At 44.3% G+C, this 8,647-nt stretch overlaps 1 long non-coding RNA gene across 1 annotated transcript; it reads left to right on the top strand.

The window, feature by feature from the left end:
* The first annotated feature begins 382 nt into the window (after positions 1–382).
* Positions 383–7,988, top strand: LOC148478404 (uncharacterized). The gene is made up of 3 exons (XR_015872396.1): positions 383–489; positions 2,755–2,834; positions 7,923–7,988. It is a non-coding gene; the product is annotated as an uncharacterized LOC148478404 (long non-coding RNA).
* Positions 7,989–8,647: the final 659 nt, after the last annotated feature.

Here is an 8,647-nt window from a genome sequence, read left to right as displayed (position 1 = left end):
AAATAGTGTAACTTATAGATAAGAATAGATTATTCTGAAATCTTTTTAGCTAGTTCTATTTAAATGTTCATCATATACCATAATACAGCGTAGTAACTAGGGTGGTGCAGCTGCTGCCTCTGCACAGAGTGCAATATGCCCTGGGAGCAGAACCGGCTGCCTGATGCAATCTCTATATGCCACTGGGTGCCCACTGCTATGTATTAGTAGCACTGCACCCGGCTACATTACTGTAGCTGCAGCCCTGCCTGTCACTCTCTGGTTGCTCCGCCTCCTGACCCATCTGCAGGGACGGGAGAGATGTCATGACGTCTCTCCTCAGCTCCCACAGTTCCAAGAGAAGCTGTTTGTTGGAAGTTGGGACTTGGGCGTGCAGGAGATGGCGGCAGCGGCAGGCAGCGTGACAGGTCCGGCGCCAGTATCCTACATACAAGGGTCCAGTGTGAGTGTCACTCTGACACACAGGACTCCAGTGCACAGTCACAGCAGGTAAATAGGTTACACATATCACAGTGTCCTCATACTGACAGTTACACCATTATACCTATAGTACAGCTAATATATAAATGTATAGTATGTATGCAGCAGTCAGGGACTCACTGGAACCACATATATTATACTATATTACTTTACACCATGGGGATATTTTTCATCTACACAACAGATTTCATGTCAGTAATGTAATGTAAGGACACTACTGCCAGCCTGTACTATTAGGAAATGGTGTCCTACAGAGAGTAATATACTGTGTTCAATTGTGTTCTTCACTACAGATCGCAAATACCGTGTACACACGCAGTTCAACTGCGATAACAAGCTAATCCACCGCGATCACAATGCAAACTCAGCACTACATAAGGACGCCCACTTTACCATACACACATCCATAATACTCAGCACCACATCAGGACGCCCACTTTACCATACACACACCCATAATACTCAGCACTACATAAGGACGCCCACTTTACCATACACACACCCATAATACTCAGCACTACATAAGGACGCCTACTTTACCATACACACACCCATAATACTCAGCACTACATAAGGACGCCCACTTTACCATACACACATCCATAATACTCAGCACTACATAAGGACGCCCACTTTACCATACACACACCCTTAATACTCAGCATTACATAAAGACGCCCACTTTACCATACACACATCCATAATACTCAGCACTACATAAGGACGCCCACTTTACCATACACACATCCATAATACTCAGCACTACATAAGGACGCCCACTTTACCATACACACACCCATAATACTCAGCACTACATAAGGACGCCTACTTTACCATACACACACCCATAATACTCAGCACTACATAAGGACGCCCACTTTACCATACACACATCCATAATACTCAACACTACATAAGGACGCCCACTTTACCATACACACACCCTTAATACTCAGCATTACATAAAGACGCCCACTTTACCATACACACATCCATAATACTCAGCACTACATAAGGACGCCCACTTTACCATACACACATCCATAATACTCAGCACTACATAAGGACGCCCACTTTACCATACACACACCCATAATACTCAGCACTACATAAGGACGCCCACTTTACCATACACACATCCATAATACTCAGCACTACATAAGGACGCCCACTTTACCATACACACACCCATAATACTCAGCACTACATAAGGATGCCCACTTTACCATACACACACCCATAATACTCAGCACTACATAAGGACGCCCACTTTACCATACACACCCATAATACTCAGCACTACATAAGGACGCCCACTTTACAATACACACACCCATAATACTCAGCACTACATAAGGACGCCCACTTTACCATACACACATCCATAATACTCAGCACTACATAAGGACGCCCACTTTACCATACGCACATCCATAATACTCAGCACTACATACAGACACCCATCAGTACCATCAGTACAAAAGAGTACTGTCGGACCCATACACACACTTGCACAAGCCCTGACCTTAGCCAGAAATTGCTGACAGCCACGTATGCTATGAGGCCTCAGGCTGCCTATGGCTTTGCAGTGACTAATTTATGCACACCCCTTAAACAGCGTGCAAACACGCTGGCACGCCTGACCACCCCCCATCACCACCCACAAACATTACTTCCTGTCAATCACTTTGCGATGGTCTGCATAGCCTCTGCGATCGCAGTGGCCGGCTCACGCACTGCGATGTGTATGCATGTGCAGAATGCAACAATCGGCCAATTGCAGGTGTATTAGCAACTGCGATCCAAACTGAATCAGGCTCTATGTACATACCTTCCAGCTATTACACACACAAAATAGGGGCAAATAATATTAACAGCCAAGAGCCCCAGGACCAGACTGGTACAGTATCATTGCCATGGCCCCTCCAGTGTTGCAAACTAAGAGTAATATCAAATGATGACTTGGGGGGTGGGGGCACCGATGCTCCTTATCACACAGGGCACCACAATGTCTAGTTACAGCTCTGCCATAATATCTAGTTATGGATCCCATTCATATACTAATCATTGCATCTCAGTAACTATCATAGAGCATATTACATTTTACTTAAAATGTCACTGTAATATATTTATCTTTCTGTATAATAATATAGAAGAACTGATGAGTATAAAATGAGGAGGACAATGTCCCAATGACGTGAATCAGCCTCATTACATTGTATAATGTTCTCACTGAGTCATTTAGGTACTATGGTGTCTGTTTTTTCTTTTTAGGGTTTTGTGGCATAAATTGCCCCCGTGATCTCTATGCCAAGGAAACATCTGGCAATGCCAAGGAAACATCTGGCAATACCGTAAGTGCTCTTAGTGTTATTGTGTCTACTTTCACTTTCCTTATAACCTAGCATTTATACAACCCATATACTATAAAAGCTGGCACTCAGGATCCCGGCGGTCAGAATCCTGACACCGGCATCTGGGCAGGGTTAGGATACTGACACCTGTCGATAAGTATCCTAACCCTACCCCTAACCCTTCCTCCCTGCACCCTAAACCTAACCTCCCCCTAGTGCCTAAACCTAATCCTCTCCCCTTAGTGCCAAACCCTCCCCCGAGTGCCTAACCCTAACCCTCCCCCGAGTGCCTATCCCTAACCCTCCCCCTAGTGCCTAACCCTCCCCCTAGTACCCAACCCTAACCCCAAACCCTAATGCCTAACCCTAGTGCCTAACCCTCCCCCTAGTGCCTAACCCTAACCCCACTACTTACCATAGGTATGCTGGCACCGAGATTCTGAGCCCTGGCATCCCGACTGCCGGGATTTAAACTACCTCCCATTTATACATCTCTTTGTCATACCAATATATTTCTTATTACACTGACATTTGCATCTCATATTACTCCTCATGTATCATAATTTATACACAATTTGGAGAAATGAAAATTAAGTTTCTTGTAATGGAAATGACCTGGCAAAAACATAGTCCATTATAGTTGTAAATTAAATAAAGATAATTGTCAGTCTTGCATTTATTGTGCCCAGCAGTGGACAGGTCCATTAGATAAGCTAAACATATTAAACTAAGAAATGTGAACCTAAGCATGGAAAACCTCCAGAAAAAACTGATATATTCCAATAATATATAATATATCTAGTCATTCCTTATAATGTTTTAGAATGAAGCTATGCTTGTAGTAAAATATGCTCTTTTATTTCTATTTAATACTGCCCTTGAGGATATGATCGTTACCCTTCCCACCTCCTCCCCAAATCCTTACCCTCTTCATGTCACCCCCTTGTGCCACTACTTCAATCTTTTCTCTTTTGAATGTAAGCTCTCTCTAGCAGGGCCCTCCTTCCTTTTGGCTATTATAGTCCATTCTGGTCAGTACTATGCAGGACCCCTTCATTTATATATTCTCAGTCACATATATATTGCGGATCTTAATTTCTCTATAACTAACTATATTATTAGTGCAGGTTGAGTCTCCCATATCCAAAATGCTTGGGACCAGAGGCAGTTTGGATAACGGAATATTCCGTATTTTGGAATAATTGCATATCATAATGAAATATCTTGAGAATGGGACCCCAATATACACACAGAATGCATTTATGTGTTATATACACCTTATACACACAGCCTGCAGGTCACTTTATACAATATTTTCAATAATTTTGTGGCTCAAGCAAAGTTTGTGTACAGAAATTAAATTCATTTTTGTTTCATATACCCCTTATACAAACAGCCTGAAGGTAATTTTCTACAATATTTTTAATAATTTGTGCCTTAGACAAAGTTTGTGTACATTGAACCATCAAAAATCAAAGGTTTCATTAACTCAGTCATGCCAAAATTATTACGTATTTCGGAATATTTGGATATGGGAGACTCAACCTGTATGTGTATTACAAGATCTGTTAGGGATAGTGTCCCAAATACTCAGCAGAACCTCCAGATGTAGTGATGAGCTCACTGATTCTCAATTTGGGAAAAAAAAATCTTGTGCTCAAACAAGATATTCCAAGGTGGAGATGATCTGCATGTATAAGGAGTCCAATCTGGTGGCCAGTATACTAATCAGACCCAATCTGGTGGCCAGTATACTAAGCAGACCCCAATCTGGTGGCCAGTATACTAAGCAGACCCCAATCTGGTGGCCAGTATACTAAGCAGACCCCAATCTGGTGGCCAGTATACTAAGCAGACCCCAATCTGCTGGCCAAATTACTAAGAAGACCCCAATCTCGTGGCCAGTATACTAAGAAGACCCCAATCTGGTGGCCAGTATACTAAACAGACCCCAATCTGGTGGCCAGTACACTAAACAGACCCCAATCTGGTGGCCAGTACACTAAGCAGACCCCAATCTGGTGGCCAGTATACTAACCAGACCCCAATCTGGTGGCCAGTATACTAAGCAGACCCCAAACTGGTGGCCAGTATACTAAGCAGACCCCAAACTGGTGGCCAGTATAATAAGCAGACCCCAATCTGGTGGCCATTATACTAAGCAGACCCCAATCTGGTGGCAGTATACTAAGCAGACCCCAATCTGGTGGCCAGTATACTAAGCAGACCCCAATCTGGTGGCCAGTATACTAAGCAGACCCCAATCTGGTGGCCAGTATACTAAGCAGACCCCAATCTGGTGGCCAGTATACTAAGCGGACCCCAATCTGATGGCCAGATTACTAAAAAGACCCCAATCTGGTGGCCAGTATACTAAGAAGACCCCAATCTGGTGGCCAGTATACTAAGCAGACCCCAATCTGGTGGCCAGTACACTAAGCAGACCCCAATCTGGTGGGCAGTACACTAAGCAGACCCCAATCTGGTGGCCAGTATACTAACCAGACCCCAATCTGGTGGCCAGTATACTAACCAGACCCCAATCTGGTGGCCAGTATACTAACCAGACCCCAATCTGGTGGCCAGTATACTAAGCAGACCCCAATCTGGTGGCCAGTATACTAAGCAGACCCCAAACTGGTGGCCAGTATATTAAGCAGACCCCAATCTGGTGGCCATTATACTAAGCAGACCCCAATCTGGTGGCAGTATACTAAGCAGAACCCAATCTGGTGGCCTGTATACTAAGCGAGCCCAATCTGGTGGCCAGTATACTAAGAAGACCCAAACCTGGTTGCCAGTATACTAAGCAGACCCTAATCTGGTGGCCTGTATACTAAGTGACCCCAATCTGGTGGCTAGCATATAAAGCAGACATTCAATTATGTATATGCTGTATAAAACAGTCCCATAATCTGATGGCTAGTGTGTGGTAATGTCCAATTTAATGGCTTCTGCATTAAATAGGCTTCAAAGATGGGTTATTAGTCTATCATCTACACTTTATTCCAGTTCATCAGTGGGGGTGGGATGGGACAATAAATCAAGAGGCTGGGTAGAGACCCTGCATCCATGCTGTATATGCCATTGGTTATACCAACATTCTACTATATTTTTCACATTCCTGTCAGTGGGCATTCCAGTGGCCCATTTATTCCAATGGAGTTGTGTGCTACACATAGAAACGCTGTTGAAATTACCGTATATACTCGAGTATAAATCGACCCGAATATAAGCCGAGGTACCTACTTTTACCACAAAAAACTGGGAAAACTTATTGACTCGAGCATAAGCCTAGGGTGGGAAATGCAGCAGCTGGTAGTGCCCCCAGTAGTAATTCCCCCTGGTTGTGCCCCCAGTAGTAATTCCCCCTGGTTGTGCCCCCAGTAGTAATCCTCCCTGGTAGTGCCCCCAGTGGTAATCCCCCCTTTCAGTGCCCCCAGTAGTAATCCCCCCTGGTAGTTCCCCAGTGGTAATCCCCCCTTTCAGTGCCCCCAGTAGTAATCCCCCACTGGTAGTGCCCCCAGTGGTAATCCCCCTTTCAGTGCCCCCAGTAGTAATCCCCCCCTGGTAGTTCCCCAGTGGTAATCCCCCCTTTCAGTGCCCCCAGTAGTAATCCCCCCCTGGTAGTTCCCCCAGTGGTAATCCCCCCTTTCAGTGCCCCCAGTATTAATCCCCCCCTGGTAGTTCCCCCAGTGGTAATCCCCCCTTTCAGTGCCCCCAGTAGTAATCCCCCCCCTGGTAGTGCCCCCAGTGGTAATCCCCCCCTTTTAGTGGCCCCAATAGTATTCCCCCCCGGTAGTTCCCCCAGTGGTAATCCCCACTTTTAGTGACCCCTGTAGTAATCCCCCCCTGGTAGTGCCCCCTGTAGTAATCGCCCCCTGGTAGTGACCCCTGTAGTAATCGCCCCCTGGTAGTGACCCCTGTAGTAATCGCCCCCTGGTAGTGCCCTCTGTAGTAATCGCCCCCTGGCAGTGCCCCAAGTAGTCGTCCCCCCCCCAGTAGAGAGAGACGTAATAAGAATAAAAGAAAAATCACTTACCTGAAACCCCGCTCCTGGTCCCGCCGCTAACAGCTCCTCCGGCCGCTGTGCATGGGAGAGACGTCATTACTCATGACGTCTCTCCCATTACCCACTGCGGGAGCCGGAAGACGGCTCCCGCAGTGGGAGCAGTAGCAGCCGCTGAGAGTCTGACAGACTCTCAGCGGCTGCTGATTACAACAAACACACAGCTGCCGGCTCCGGCGGCTGTGTGTTTGTGCTGTGTAGCGCTGACCGAACTCCGTCCGGTCAGCGCTACACTTCACTCGAGTATAAGCCGAGGAGGTACTTTTTCAGCACAAAAAATGTGCTGAAAAACTCAGCTTATACTCGAGTATATACGGTATAGAAAATTTAAATGAATGGGACACTGACAGTAATGGAGCCTCATATCATTGCTAATTATTTTTTTCCGATATCAGCAGATATTTCTTTAATCTGTACTATTGTTTGGTTAAAGCAAAGAATCCCAATGGCTCACCTCACAGTCTACCAATCACAACAGCTAGTGTAGTAGGAAACCTCTTGTGATTGGCTGAGCAGCCAGCTCATAGTCATTCTGCAGAGACAGTCTGAGCGGAACTGTTTGTGTCTTGCATTGTTTTTTTATTTCTTTTGGATTACACATTAGGAAGAGTACCAATAATTTACAAGAAAAAAATCAATGTTACTACCAATTAAAAAAGATTTTCCTGTAGATAAAAAGATTTAAAATGTATTTGCCTTAAGAATTAAGAAGATCCCATTAAATTACTAATTTTAAATATTTTCCTGTGGATTCCATATACTGTATAACACAATCCCATTGGATTACAAATTAAAAATTGGGATAAAAAAATTTACTGATTTTCTACATTACTGAAACTCTGATTGGTTACACTTTATCATTACATACTATCCGTTAGAATTAGTTGGGGAATTGTATTCTGGTTACAATTTCCCTGTCATTGCTGTCATTATTAGAGTATTCTCACTATTGTTAAAACAGAAATGTTGAATTATTCCTATGAATTAATGATCTGAAACTTTCATTGAATTCCCTTTAGATGAAGACTACAGCTCGTTGTAGCGCACGTTCTGTCATCCATCTGGAATGTGCCCATAGAAGGTGATGAAAAGATCCGCTTGGGCCGAGGCCGTCACCTTGTTGCATTGTCCAATAACACCATCGGCCACTTATCTTACCGAATAAACATCATTGGTGATATTAGTGGTTTCAATTCATTGCATTTCATAATTTAAAGTTATACTTCTTTTTTTGTATTCTTGTTACATATCATTATTCTTAGATCTCATAAGGTCTATGTTAGGGCAGTAGCAGTAGAGAGATGATAAGACCATTACAACTTGAGGAGTTCACCTTTAGCAAGCTGCCTTTTCCTTACAACAAGACGTGCTTAAGCCCTGGGGATGGTACAGTCTACATTTCCCACCCTACAAACACACTAACATATATATAGTAGGTTTTTGAATAAATATAACGTGGTGCGCTCTGGGGTACTTAAAGTTATCTGATGATTTAACAATGTACGGTATCTTTGATTACTTTATCAGTGTGTAAAAGTGTTACAGCACCATATATATCCACAAATTATTCGTATAAAGGCCCTGATTCAGAGACGGATGCTCTGAAAGAGCGCTCGCTCTGAATCTGGGCGTTTTTTTTTGTGCAGCCCCCTGGCCGCTCGCATAGCTGTGGGTGACCACCCACAGCTATTGCGAGCGGCCAGGATGATGGTCGCGATGGTCAAGACCATCGCGACCATCGGGC

Source organism: Taudactylus pleione, unplaced genomic scaffold (genome assembly GCF_031769625.1).
Source record: "Taudactylus pleione unplaced genomic scaffold, aTauple2 ptg000656l, whole genome shotgun sequence".
In the NCBI taxonomy this organism is placed as follows: Eukaryota; Metazoa; Chordata; class Amphibia; order Anura; family Myobatrachidae; genus Taudactylus; species Taudactylus pleione.
Note: the sequence above shows the minus strand (reverse complement) of the source record. Positions and strands in the feature narration are given on the sequence as shown.